This window comes from Manis pentadactyla, chromosome 10, assembly GCF_030020395.1.
Source record: "Manis pentadactyla isolate mManPen7 chromosome 10, mManPen7.hap1, whole genome shotgun sequence".
NCBI lineage: Eukaryota > Metazoa > Chordata > Mammalia > Pholidota > Manidae > Manis > Manis pentadactyla.
The window spans coordinates 52,409,246-52,424,559 of NC_080028.1; positions in this window are offsets into that span (position 1 = coordinate 52,409,246).

The following is a 15,314-nucleotide window of genomic DNA, read 5'->3' on the forward strand; positions in this document are numbered from 1 at the left end:
AATAAATTATAGTCTAGAATCTCATTTATATAACCGAAGTGCAAATGCCCACAAGGAAGAATATGCTGAGAAAAAGAGTCACAAGTTTCTGTATTTTATCTTCTCTGGTTTGGAATTCATACATTTAATAAAATAAAATTTTTTGATACTGTTAACAATTGTGCATAACGTATTTAATCAGCTATTTATGTCTTATTCATTGACTGCTAAAAGAGAAGCAAAAGAAATATAAGGCACCATAGAAATATTTTTAAGCAGAGTCAAGTTCCAAGCCAAGCTAATGTGTATGAGTCATCGTTGAGTCAAGAAGGAGTGAAGAATGAGAAATAAAGTGAGATAGACAGAGTAGCACCAGGTCATGCAGAGCCTTGAAGTTCAATGTGTCTTCCAGTGTCCTATACGCAGCAGAGAACTATTCGAATTTTAATAGGCAGTAGCATGAAGGTTAACTTGGAAACAGGGTCTAAAATGATACAAGATTGCAAAAGGAACTCCTCTTCTTTGGTGACCCTCTCCATGTGATACTGTACATCAAGTTAGCACTTTTATGACTCAGTTTTCCCCTATCCTGCCACCTGTTAGTCATGTTAAAGGTAAATGTCTTTATAGCCTATGATGGAAAAGGAAATTGCAAATAACATTTGAGATTAAGAAGATAACTGAGCGGTCCTTCAGTGCTGGAGACTCAGAATCTCCTGTGATCAGTGCATCTGGCTTTAAGCGATTAGCTTGGAGATGACCCACAGAGAAGGCTTTACAAAGATGAGAGCTACCAAATGATTAAACTAGGGTTTTAAAATACTTATGTAATATTTTAGATATTGCTACAAAATAAATTTTCAATTAATTGGAAAACTAGTATAAATAAGTCTCTTACTAATATAGATAGATTTGAAGATACTTCCAAAACTTCTGAATTAGACTTATGGAAAAAGTGCATCTGCTGTTAAATATGCATACAGAGGTTCCAGGTAATTGCAGTTCGCTACTTCATCAAAAGGTAAGGGATTGAAACAGCAAAATTAATATACAAAGTTAAGATGCAAGTGACAGTTTGGGAGAAAATATTCTGAATTTTAAGAGAAAATGTTAACATTTAATACCGTTAATATTGCCTACAAACCATTCAAAAAGAAAAACACTCCAAACTTTAAATGACCAAATAAGATAAAGAACTATTTTACAGAAAAAGAAATACCATCTAACCAACAAATATGAATATAAATCTATTTTATAAGTATAATAGTGTATAACAAATTAAATACATTAATTTTTTTCTCAACAAAACAAGAACAGTAAAAGAGATGATAATATATACATTGATGAATTTTAGAATGCATGGTACACATATTCAGTATTGATTCTCTGTGTATGTATTATATTTTGAAATATGACTTCTTAATCACATAAGAAATAATTCTAGTTTCAGAAATCTAAGCTATTGAAGAATTATCACCAGGCTGTTCCTTGTAGTGTTTTGTAGTAGTGAAACTTCTAATAACTGGTATGTGATGCAAGAATTAAGAAAGTAAGATAGATCTATATAATTGGTGTGGAAAATATCTATCCTGAGTGAAAGGCTGGTGGCAAAGAATACAGACAATGTGATTTTATTGCCATTCTCAAACACTCAATGCAAAAGCTGTGTGTGTTTATACATATGTAACTGTATCTTTATATACACAAAACTATGTGTATATATGCATATGCATACATACACATGCACATACATACAGCACATATGTACATACAAATAATGAGCACAGAATTCGGGAAGCAATGCACTAAGGTGATTAACAGTCATTACCACTGACAAGGAGAGTGAGTGGTATGGAAGAAATAGTAAGGGCTATTTTTGCTTGGCCTGTATTGTTTGAAGTTGTCACAAAAATGGTTCATTTGTCACTTGTAAAACTGAAAAACTAATATGCTGTCTGGACAATATTATCTTGAAAGTGTCTTCATTTTCCAGGTTGAATATTCCATGAATTCAAGTATGCATTAGTGTAATTTTTAGCTATTTATAAACTTTGAAATTGTAAATATTGGGCTGGATATAAGAGTACATTTTTGATTTTCTGCAACTCTTATAGCAAGAGTTGCTGAGAAATAGTGTTCTCTGTAGCCAAAAATTAAAGTGTGCAGTGTTATATTTTAAATATTGTATGATTCCACTTTGATAAGACATCTAAAATAGATTCACAGAAGCAGAGAATACAACAGTGGTTGCCAGGAGCTGGGAGTAGGGAAAATGGGGAGTGAAATAGGCGAATGGGATAAAGAGGCACAAAATCTCAATCTTAATATGTTAGCCAAGAGGATGAAAGTACCGCATAAAGAATACAGTCAGTAATTCTGCAACATTTTTCTATATTGACAGGTAATAACTGCACTAGTTGAGGTGAGCATAATAAAGTAGGCAACTGTCAAATCACCATGTTGTTTATGTGAAACCAATATAATATTGTATATAAACTGTATTTCAATTTTAAAAAGTTCTCATTACAAGAAAAAAGTTTGTAGCTATGTATAGTGATGATATTCCAGTTTATTGTAGGGACCATTTTGCAATATACACAAATACTGCATCATTATGTTGTACACCTGAAAAGAATGTAATAATATATGTCAATTACATATCAATAAATATAAAATTAAATAAACATTAAATATTGCCATATGCCAATTCTCCGCAAACTGATCCATAGATTTAAGATATCTTGACCATAGTTCCAATTATTTAGTGGAGTTTGAGAAGTGGATTCTATCATTTATATGCATACTCAGGAAGTGAAGAATACTCGAGACACCCTTGGAAAAGAACAAGATGTCAGGATTTTATCTAACTTACCAAGTCTCATGATCAAACCACAGTAATCAAAATATCATGGTTTTCATGCGAAGACGGACAGACCCTCCAGCGAAACAGAAGAACCGAGTGTGAAAACAACCTGATCCACCTGACCACTTCCTTTTGGACAAATGTGGTATTGCCCATGCATGGGGGAAGGGCGGTCTTTAAAAATAAATTGGTTATACACACAGGAAAGGAATGGAGCTAATTCTTATTTCACCCTGTTCACAAAATTTAATTTCAGTTGTATTGTGAAAGTATAAGTGAAAGGCAAATGGAGAATTTTTTCTTAGAAAATAATGTCACAGACTATCCTCATGGCTTTAGGATACAAATTTATTTTCAGTGGAGATTTATAAATCACTAACAATGAGCAAGTAAAATGAAGAAATTCTGTCTGTTATAAAATACCAATAATAAAGTCAGAAGAAAAGCCATTCAGAAGGCAAAGATAATTGCCAATCATTTAGCCAAAAAAGAGTTTGTGTAATTTTATTTCCTATTTGCCTAATAGCAAATATGCTGGCCACACAATCTCTTACCATCACTCAACACTGCCTCAGTATCATGAAAGCAGCGTGGACGTAGGTGTGGCTAAGTTTCAATAACATTTTGTTTACCAAAACAGATGGCAAGTCAGATTTGGCTCCAGACGGTAGTTTGCCAGCCTGTGATACATGGAATGTATAAAATGCTCCTACAAAACAAAAGAACTGCAAACCAAATGAAAAGTAAGAGTAGTGAAAAGGTTTTTCAGAAAAAAGGATGTTACAATGACCAAAAATACATATGAGAAGCTGTTAAAAAAATATTGTATGATTCCACTTTGATGAAGTATCTAAAAGAGCCAAATTCCTAGCAGCAGAGAATACATTAGAGGTTGACTGGAGCTGGGGTGGGGGAGGGTGGGAAAAAAGGGGTTTTGTTATTCAGGGTGTAAAGTTTCAGTTACGTGAGGTAAGTTCTAGAGATCTGCTGTATAACATAGTGCACAGCTTGGTATTGTGTATTTTAAAATTTGCTAAGAGGATAGATTTCATGGTAAGTAAGGAAACTCTAGGAGTAGGTGCTGAATGTGCCAATGACTGTGAGTATGGTGATGGCATCACAGGTGTGTGCATATGACCAAACTCATCAAATTGTACACACAAGTATGTATAGTCGTTTGTGTATCAGTGATTCTTCAGCAGAACTTGTGGAATGAATTTAAATACATTTAAAATATAAAATGTGTTTTCATTGATCTTCTTTGCCTTTCCTAATTTTTGTTTTAAGTTGTAAGTGTAGATACAGTACTGCCATTTAGTGCCTCTAAATGAAAGGACCTTTAGCGCACCCCTTAGATGCATTACTGCATGCATCTAATGTCGTATGCAGGTGTTTTTGGAGAGACTTGAAGTTCAGGTAATGATTCACCTTGTTCTTGACTAGAGCACATACCTGAGGGATGTCTAATTTATTTGATATCGGTTTTCTTCTTTCAGAAAGTTTATGTCTGGTGATTTTGTCATTGGTCTTAAAGTCCTAGTGCAGTGTGTGGTGATGAATGCATTCTAGTCTAGCCTACCCTTTGCTCATCATGTAGCACTGGGGAAATTACTTCATCTGTCCGACATGAGCTTTCCCAACAGCAAAAAGTGAGGTCTTTACCCCCTGCCAGGAATCTTGTGTGGATTGTATAACACATTTATTAGAGTATCTAGCAAGGTGTCTTATTGCTTTTCTTAATTCAGTCAATATATAATTCACTTTCTCATTCACCTTCTGTCTTATTTTTTATATTTTCTCTGTAAAGTTCATCAAATGTCTTAATTTTTTAATTTAAAAAGACCTCCGTTTTTATAACTTTTTCAAACCAATCTGAGAACTTTCCCATTCCATGTTACAGGTTAACAATATGTAATATATCATATTATGCTCTTGGCCTCTCAAAACTATGCTGTCCTGACTGTCTCTGCCTTCAAAGACAATTTGGGTTGGTCTGTTTCCACAAATGTAACTCCTCAAATGTTAGCATGATCTAAAGTCTGGTTTTTCAATATTTGAGTTTCTTATATTAAAACATACTAATGCAATATAATTACAGATTTGTGAACTATCCTGAAATAGACACACATGTGTTTTCTTTGTTTTTTGTCACTTGGTTTTTGTCTTCTTTCTCTTAAAACCCAAGAAGCTGATTTAAAAAACTAATTCACAAGAATATCTGAAATTTCTAAATAAGAAGTCAGAAAATGCAAATGCTACTTCTCATAATATTACTTTTCTAAAATTACACATACTGCATAATCAACAGTTCATTTAGAAGCCTGGATAATAGTTTATAATAATAGCTATGTGCTACATTTGAATAAATGTATTACACTTGCACTTCCCACATTTCTGCAACTTCCAATTTTAAACCATCTAACGTATCATCATTAGCTTTTCCCCTTTTATTGGATAATACAACTGCTTTTTATTCCCACTGAAGATAAAGAAAAATGAGAACTGATATTACTTCTTTCCTTCATATAGTTATTTCATCTATTTTCTTCTAAAAAATGCAACTGTCAGAAATTTTCCTATTTAGGAATTGTAAGTACTGACTACTCTCCACCTTTCTCCTTTACCTCATGAAGATCTGCATTCCAGATCCCACTGTGAAACTGCGTAAAGATCTATCAAATGTGTCCCTCATGACATAATGACAAAATGTCCTTCCTTTCTATTTCTCTCTGTGACTTTCATATTTATGTTGAAGGGAATTTAATATGCAAGTGTCTATGCAAGTGTCTTACTAGGTGTGTAAGGGCAGTCAGCACAGTGGACTGTGGAAAGGTTCAGCACATAATTTTTTCTTCACTGGGATTGTCATTAAGCTCATATGTTTACAGAGGTAAGGCAATATTTCAACCAAGATTGGAGACACTGTATTATCAGCCATTCCTTTAAATGGAATGGCACTTAGTTCTGTCCATTGAAATAATTTCTCCGACAAATCTACTCTAGTGAGAGGATATTTCTAAGCATAACATTTATGAGGAAATTTATCATGAGTACCAGGTTGCATTTTGGGTTGGTTGATTTTCCAAACCACCAGGGGGACTGATAAGCAAATATAGTCATAGTATAAACTCAAGATTAACTTCTGTGAGATTTAAAGTAATTACTGAGGCTCACATTGACCTCATCCTGCTCTGCCATCTTGTTTCACTCTGGAGAGGAGAGCTGCTTTCTGCTTTTTTCTGGGTCACCTCCACATCTCATAAAGTAAAAGCTGATAACAATCTTCAGCCATATTCCATGAGTAACAGTAATAATAATTACAATTAAGTCTGAAATTGTTTATTATGGTTCACCTTCTGGGTCCATATATTAATCCATTTAATCCTCACAACCACCCTAGAAAGTGAGTACCTATTCCCTCTCTGCAGACAAGGAAGCTAAGACATACTTTAATGTTTTGCCCAAAGACATAGCAATAATTAGCACAAAAGTTGAGATCCTAACCATAGCATTATGGGTCCGAAGTCCAGTTCTTAACCACTTTGTATACTGAAGAACAGGGAGGAATTTTTCTGCCAGTGATTCTACCAACTTGTTCTCTCCTCCTAACAGGCTCTTTCTCTGCTCCTTTGCATGTGGTCAGAGTACCCGAGCAAGGGCTTAACCTCTATCTACTCTGGGTATTATAAATCAAGTTGCAAGCAACAGAAACTAACTTTCGCTGAATAACATTTTACTGAAAAGATATTGCATGGATCACAGTATTACCGAACATGTTTTAAGAACCAAAAATTTTTTTAAATGCCTGAAAGAGAAACATAGGCACCGAATTCCTCACCCATTAATATCAATTTCTGTTCTGTGACTTTCTTTGGACAGTTAAATGGGGTTTTTGTAGATCACTTCTGAGAAGCTTTAAAAAGCATTGCATGAGTCTACCCTCTCTCTTTTCTGTCTTACAAGCTCAGCATATCCCACCTAGGGACTCTTTCTAAGGTGTAAGTCCTAGAAAAACATGCTCATTGTTTTTAACCCCTGAGATTTTCAGTTGTTTGAGCAACATAATCTCGCTTAAACTGATTCAGTGTAAAGGACACTCAGTAGCAAACAGAACCATATCCAAAATGATATGAGAGTGTCAGTTCCAAGAGAATACTATTTCTTTCTACAGGGAAAAATGAGTTTGAGGGCCAATACTGCTGCCTCCATTGCTATTCAACAGTGAGTTCCAGTCCTGGTACCACTGCCATCATTGTCCCTGGTACCACAGGGTTTGCTGTTGGCCCAGTCCCTGCAATCATGGATTTCAAGCAGTTCATGTCTCTTTGGTTTCCAATTCAGTGTCTGGAAGAGAGGCATCTGATTACCAGAATCTAAGACTAGTATTTTTGCCTCAAGATAGTTACAAGACTATCTAGGAGCAAATATTCCAGTTTTTTCAGATTTTGTAGTGGGAGAAAGACACTTCTTGTCTGCATGCATACTGCGGAATTGACTTAAGTATCGAAAGGAGATCTCTTCACATGCATCAGAACCTTCAAGACATCAAATATCCCAGTTAGGATAAGTTGCGTTCTCCCTCTCTCCCCTCCCTTTCCATTGTTGTCTCTCTGTCTCTCCTCTGTTGATCTCTCTATCTCTAGACCTAACTGTATCTTTAATTACAAAGGGTTTAATAAAGCTATGATCCTCCATGAACATGAGTGGATTATCGCTGGTATAAATATCCTAATTTGAAACCTAGCTCTGTTTCCCATTTTATTCAGAATCTATATGAAGGGAAGAGCAGTGACCATTAGCACACCTCAATTACAGGGATTGTTTGACCAGGGAAGTCAAAGGGGTGCAGCTTCTAACTCAGCAAAGGACACACAGAGGCAGCCCCTCATTACAGTTTCTATTCCACACAGTGGTGCCTGGACCTGCAGTGCAGAAACTGTCTTTCTCCATTTTCCCTGTATTTGTTTTAATCAGAGAAAGATTCACAGAAATTTTATATATATATATATATATATATATATATATATATATATATATATATATATAAATTTTGGTGATCAAAGGTTTCTCCATATGACTGACCTCACTGCACTGGCTGGGTAGCTCAACTTTAAAACATAGCAAAACATTTAAAAGCATAGCTATTAAAGAAAAAAAAAGTTTAATTGTAATAAATATTGTCAAATTAATTCATTTAAGATTATATGTTGAAGTCAGCTTGACAGTAAAGACAGTAATAAGTGTATATATATATATATGAGCATAATATCAATGTATTAGATACTCCTTCCTGAGAATCAGTGTGCTCTCTCTCATCACAGTTCCTTACGGAACAACTGGTGATCAAAGGTTTCTCCATATGACTGACCTCACTGGCTGGGTAGCTCAACTTCCATTTGCAAACCAGTTTTCTCTTGCTAATGCTAACTATAGTGGCTTTCTTACCTTCTCTTGAGTTAGAGATGACCATGTGTCCCAGATATTATAGATCAATTATCACAGAAAGTCTACAGGACATGGGACTCTGAGAAAGGGGTTTTTTCTTTATTGATACAAGACCTACAATCTCGCTGTCATTATTCCTTTCCCTTTATTGTTGCCTTTAATGCACATGTGGATCAGTGGCCACCATTTTGTAAAGTTGAAGGTCAGCATGAGGAAGAAAAACGAACATGTTAAAGATGGTAGGGCAGTAATTTAGAAAAATCCCAGTTTCTTGAATGCACTGTTTAACAGCTGGGTTAATACCATCTACTATGAAATTCATTAATTAACAATAAATGTCTCCATATTTCAAGATACTATAAGTCATATATTTTGTTTATTGAAACCAAAGTATTCCCTTCTGTTACACCTGCTAAATATGAAATCATAGGAAACATAATAAAATGCTTATAATTTTATGAGAAGGGATAGTTGACATAAACTTTGGGAAACACAGTGAAACAATACTATCACACAACACTGAGGATATTTCTTTAGAGACAAAATTGCTCTTGTAGCCTTATTTCCAGTGTATTTCTTGAGCAGACTGTATTAAATGTACTTTTTCCATCTAAGCTTATTTTACATAATTTTATGCTGCTCACCAATTGCATGGAAAAATTCATATTTCTAATTAAATTATTTTTTGCTAGTAGACATTGTGTCTTTTATCTTCAAAGGTTGATGCTCATTAGTATCTTGAGTATAATGACATCTTAGTTACTGCTTTGAGGGATGAAGCCTGATTTTGCAACTAATTAGTTGTTGATCTTAAGCATATTATTTAACTACAGCTTTACGGATATATATCTTAAATTATACTTTGGATATGTAATTTCTAAAGTAGAACATTCTAATATCCTAGGCTTCCCTCAAAATAAAAGCATCCTATTTCAATAAGTAGTCTATAATTTTTTGTTTCTTATAGATTTTTAAGCTCTTGTCTCCATATTTTCTCTTTAGAAGCAAGCAAAACATTTAAAAGCATATCTACTAAACAGAAAAAAAGTTTAATTGCAATAAATATCATCAGATTAATTCATTTAAGATTATATGTGGAAGTCAGTTTGACAGTAAAGACAATAAATACTTGATATATTATATAAACTATGAATTTTTCTTTCTGTCCTCAATATAGGCCTAAAAGACTTAGCCATACAGATGTTTAGTTAACTAATTCTTATTTTCCTCTTTAAAAAGAGAGAAATCTGTTATGCACTTATTTCAGAGAATATTATCTACAACAAATGGCATTTAAAACATTAGGTGACAGGTAATAGAGTTATGAATGATCACATTATTTAGGCTAGTCAGTGCAAAGCATGACTCATGTACATCTGAGATGTTTGGAAGGGACTAAGGCTGTCTGTGAAATTGATATCTAAATCTTGATGAGGTTAAAAATATCTTTCTATTTTTATCTTGAATGTTGTCATTTTGGTCAATGTAGAATTTGCTGGGTATTTAGAATTTTAGCTGGCTTTAATTTCTTGGAGATGAAATAAATAGCTACTCCTTCCTCTCTTACTGTTTATACATAGTCAATACTAAATTATTTAAATTCAATTTTCATGCTTGATAATTTAAGCAGACAAATTAGGCTATTCCAAATTAAACCTGATTACATGTTCATTGAAAGGTAATATCATATGCAGCTTGGTACAACCCATAAAATAGTTCTTTATAAAGGAACTGAAACTTTAATTACATGTGTATATCATTTCCTATTATTATCTAAATTGTTATACCCTTCTTCACATACAATTCTAATTTAGTTTCAGTCTCATTTAATGCTTCCCACATTCACTTTTTAATGTTCCTCAATTTTAAATTTGATCCTTTGTCATATATTAGTATTCATGTTATATAGACACATATTTATTTTTACCTACCTTTTCCTTAAAGGGTATTTAATATTATCATAATGTTCTTTCACAAGGAAAATGAATAATAATAAGAGACAAGAAAAGACCAGAGGAGTCATTTGGAGCTATAATAAAGACTGACTCCATTTTTGATGATTGATTCCTAATAGCTTTCAAACACCACCACTTCCCCTCCACATTCGGTAAAGTTGATAAGGTCAGCCGAGGTGCTCTCTCTTTTTTTGCTGGTAGGAAGTTCAAAACATGAAATCTTTGGCCTATGTATAAGACCAATGACCTCTACTCCACTTTGTAACCATAAGAGCAGAGCCAGTCTCCTTTTGGACCATCTTGGGAAATAATACTGCTTAACCCAGAAAGCCTCGTTATGTAAATAATAACCTTTTTCATATCTTCTTGCTGCTTGTATGTGAAGCATCATTAGTCTCAATACCAAGCCAAATGCTGAGTAGGGTGTCCACCCTGTCATTGCAAGCCACGTACATCTAAAGTTTTGATAACTGACACCTAAGGACAGTGGCCCTGAGTTGAGTGTCTTGGCTAAGACTATCCTGTGTCTTAGACTGAATCATGTGTGTCAATGCCAGTACAAACCATGACTGATGGTAGGCTCAGAAGCACAACTCTTGCCCTGAGATTTCTAGTTATGTCTCTAAGCCAAGCATAGGCCCTCATTCTATAAAGTATTCAGAGAAGAAAGCTGATATTCTTGTAATACATAGGCCCACTGGGTGGTCGCACCCTAAAAGAAGATGGCTTGTTGTGATGGCAGACTGCTTCACTATTGCTGCATCCTATGCCTCTGTGGCCAAGGAAAGATCCTGATCCTGAGGGTTTTATGGACAAATACAATGACAGTCTTGTGGCACAACCACAGGTTTAATTCAAAGTTAATTTGAATGCAGAGTCCTTACTCTCCATAAGCAACTGCTGCGATGAGGGAGACCCATAATCTTGATTATACTGATTTAAGACTCTCTGGTGGAAGAAACTTCTAAATACGGGCAGGGTACAGAGAATCCATCCTGGAGTCGATCCAGCACTACAAAGTCACCCCATTCAACTAAGAAGACAGTAAGAAAGAAGGAGAAGATGAGGAAGGGGGAGAAGAGGAAGAAGAGGAACTGGTAGTCATGGCTGAATATAGGGGAAGGAAACAAAATTAAGAGAGAGTTCCAATTTGACTCATTTGGAAATCCAAAATGTACTAAAATAATTTATACAAAAAAATGATAAAAGAGCACTGATTGGCTTTTCCCCCTCTGCAACATAGATTCTGAATTAACTTTAACATCTGTTGAAATACTCCAATTGGCAAACCTTCATAGCCTTAATTGGTACAGGGGATCAGGTTGTATTCATACCTGGGTTTTCATGAAATTTAAAAAAAGGTACCCTCTATTCTGTTGGAGGAATTGCCAAATAGAAGTCTTACCTTAACCGTTGGAACTATTGCCTTGCCTAAAATTCCTCATGACCGCATTGCTTAATGCCCTCAAATATCCCACTGTGGGCATGGCCATTCTCACCCAATGAATCATACGTTTAAATAATTAAGTCTTGGCACTTAATTATCAGCTTGACAAAATGGGATCAGCCACACACCTCTTTCTGTCCCTCCCCATTAAAATAGTTAATATGATCCAATGTAAATTAAAATAGGTAGGCCTTCAAAGACTGAAACCCATTATGCAAAAACTATTTTGATAAGGGGTGGTTTTCCCATCACTTCTTCACTGAACACCTAATTTGGTCCAATCTCACACTTAGAAGGAATGAATAGAGAATCTGGGTTATAGCAACTTTTACACTGTAGTTTCACCCATTAAGGCACTCACATACAATATTATTGAAATTATTGAATTTATGCCATCAGAAACACCTGAACACTTTGCAGTCCTACATTTGGTTAATATTGTCAGGTCAGTAGCTATTTCAACAGCCTCTTAGCTACACTTTCTGCTCTGGAGAGGGCTCCCTCTGACCCCCACCCTCCAGAACATTCCCCTCAGCTTGCAAATCTTTCAAACTGCTGCCTCTGTGTTGGGTCTCAGACTATAACCCTTCCAACTTCCTCCAGGAGTGCTAGTATGACACCACATAAATGACATCATTCTCCAGAGGTTCACGTGACAAACTTACTCAGGACATACAAAAACTCACAAAGGAGCTTCACCAAAGACGCATGGGTCACTGACCAACCCATAGTACCAGGACCTGTCATCTTAGTTAAGTTCCTAAAAATTAACTGATCAGGCAAGGATTGCTCATCATTGACAGTTCATTGCCAGATGCTGGTGCTAGAGGAGGTCTCTCTGCCACTCCTCTCCCTGGAGAGCCTCTTGGGATCACTGAGTGTCTAGTATAACAAAAGTGGCTTTTATACTTTATGTAAGGCAGCAACCTCCTCATAGAAGAAGGAGCTTGCAGGGGAGTGGCTGTTCATCTGTAACTAAAAGGTCTCTAACCAGCAATGGAAAAAAAGGGCTGGCCCAACTGGCTGAGCTTCAGGCAGGGACTGGGCCCTGTCATATGTGTTTAGAGACTCTTTGATCTTTGTTAGGGTCTAGCTATCTGGTCCAGCCAATGGCAGCAACAATTCCTATCCAGTATTGCTGCTTTGGGGACAGATTTATTGGAAACTCTTGTCTCACAGACACTCGAAATGTAATTCAAGGTCATACATGCCTCTATATATACTAAAACCACCGTGTAAGACCACATAAATATATTCCTCAATCCCTTCTGAGTTTAGACGCTATTGACAGTAACCAGGGCATTCATTTTACTTCTCAAAATGCAAACTATTGGTCTCTTAAGCAAGATTTGCAATAGAACTTTTATCCCTCTTGTTGGAATCAGTCTGAAGTCTCATAGGGCAGCAACATGTCTTAAACATGTTCGAATTCAATTCAATTAAAACTGATGCATTTTAGTCATCAAATATCAAGTTAAACTGTAATAAAGAATCTAACTCCATTTTTGATATTTGATGGTTGAATAGCATTCAAGCCCCACCACTCTACTTCACCCTCTGCTCCACACCTGGGCAATCTTACAAGATAGCCTGGCTGCTTTCTCCTTTGGTTCAAACCTTGCAAGTTGTGCAAAATTCGTGGGAGGCCTCGCTGCAAGCTTACCACAAATCACCATGAAAGGTGAGCTGGTCTCTTCTCCCCATTCTCTGGAGTCATTTGAGGCCAGCGTTGGATACCACACTGCTTTTCTCAAAAAGACTTATGTCATTAATAATGCTTTTTATACCCGATTGGTACATACCTGGCATCTGGTGGCATCTTGATATCTGAACCAAATTTTGATTAGGGTTATCTAACCTGCTTTTATGGAGTAGCTATAGCAGAAACATTGTGTATCAAATGTCATTCTGTGTATTAGAGAATGCAGAGAAAAAATAAATCAGTTTCCTCAAAAATATCTAAGGCAGAAACCCCATGGTTATCTGATCATTTAACAACTGCAAAGATTCCCACATTATTGAAACACTGATTTCCTTTATAGATCAGTATTTTTAACCAAAGGGATAAAATAAGATGTTTAACAGCAAGCACAACAAAACGGTGTTATTATCCTTGTGCAAAACCATGAAAAATATGCTTGGAAAAGAAGAAACAGTTTGGTGATATTTTGTTATACACTATTAAAGTATTTGATTTTTTTTTATTGCTTACTTTAATTCTAAGTACATTATAAAGAAGTTTGGAAGTGATCATTTTTTCTTTCCAATTATTGTAATGAGGACAAATATGATACTTCCACAACAATCAAATCTATTAATAAATTTCTGGCCCTTAAAAAAGAATATCATTTGCATGTCTATCTTTAGAATCGTTTCCATCCACCAGTTAATCACTAACCAATTAGTGGGAGCATGATAGCAAACAGAATGGGGAAAAGTCAAATGAAATTTTTTTTTTTAACACTGAAGAAAATGCAATGAACCCTGCAAGGTTAAACCCTAGAACTCTAACAGTAACTATAGTGTTTTGATTCACAGATCAGGGTAAGAATAGGTTCCCACCTTCACCCAAGGAGTTTCAAAGTGCAGCCATCAGTACCATTTTCCAGTTATATATTTCTCCCCCTAATATGTACAGGAATGTGTAGGTGCTTAATAATGTTCCAAAAGGTTGTCCTACTGTTTTTTGCCTCACTCTGTTGAGAAAGGAACTTATTACCGAAAACCAGTCTTTGTCACCAAAGTCAAATCACAAAACACAATGACGGGGTTTTGAGGAAATGAATGGAGTGACTTATTAATTTGTCAGCAAATGAGGGAGAGGCAGTTTGTGCCTTTAAGAGCCACTGTGCTCCAGAAACACAAGCAGTTGGGGCTTTCAAAGAGGAAATCGTGAGAGAGGCTGTAGTGTTCCCGACATATACCGTAGCAACTTGCAAGGATCTAAGCAGGCATTCTTGCATGGATTCATATAGCTTTTTATTTCTCTTATTGGTGTCTCCTCAGTACTCTGGAACAGGATGTTTCAGGTTCTGCAAAACTGACTTTCTGTGTTACCTCTGACCCTGAGACTCAAAAATCAGGGAGAACAAAGAGAAACTGCTACTTGTTAGTGATTACAAAGTTTTTGGGGCTACTTGAGTTCATTTTCAAGTTAATGTTAGTGTTACATTTTAAATCCCAGAGATTTAATTATTTTGCTCTCTTGCAAGATGAACTAAGGGTTCTTTAGTTTTTCCTAGCAGCTTGCTCTATAATGAGTGCTTTCTTGAACTTATTGTCCTACAGCTAAGTTCCAGACAGCTTAAACCCACACAAATGTAAGAAATTTGTTTGCTGCAATGCTGTTGGTCATGCTCTTACATTACAGCATTGGTTAGAAATATAACCATGTATGTAAGATGAAATCCTTGGGCAGGCTCCCAGTTCAGGCCATTTCCTTCTCCTCCAGGGTAAAATGATACTCAAACTAGAGGAGTTTTTCAAGATGTGAAATAATATGATTTCCCCCACTTCAGGATGATATTCAGTCGAGCGGCAGCCCATGCCTGAAAGGATTTAAAGTCCTAATATTGAAAACAAACCTTGATCTACTCACACTGCCACATTTTCAGAGTAAAATCTG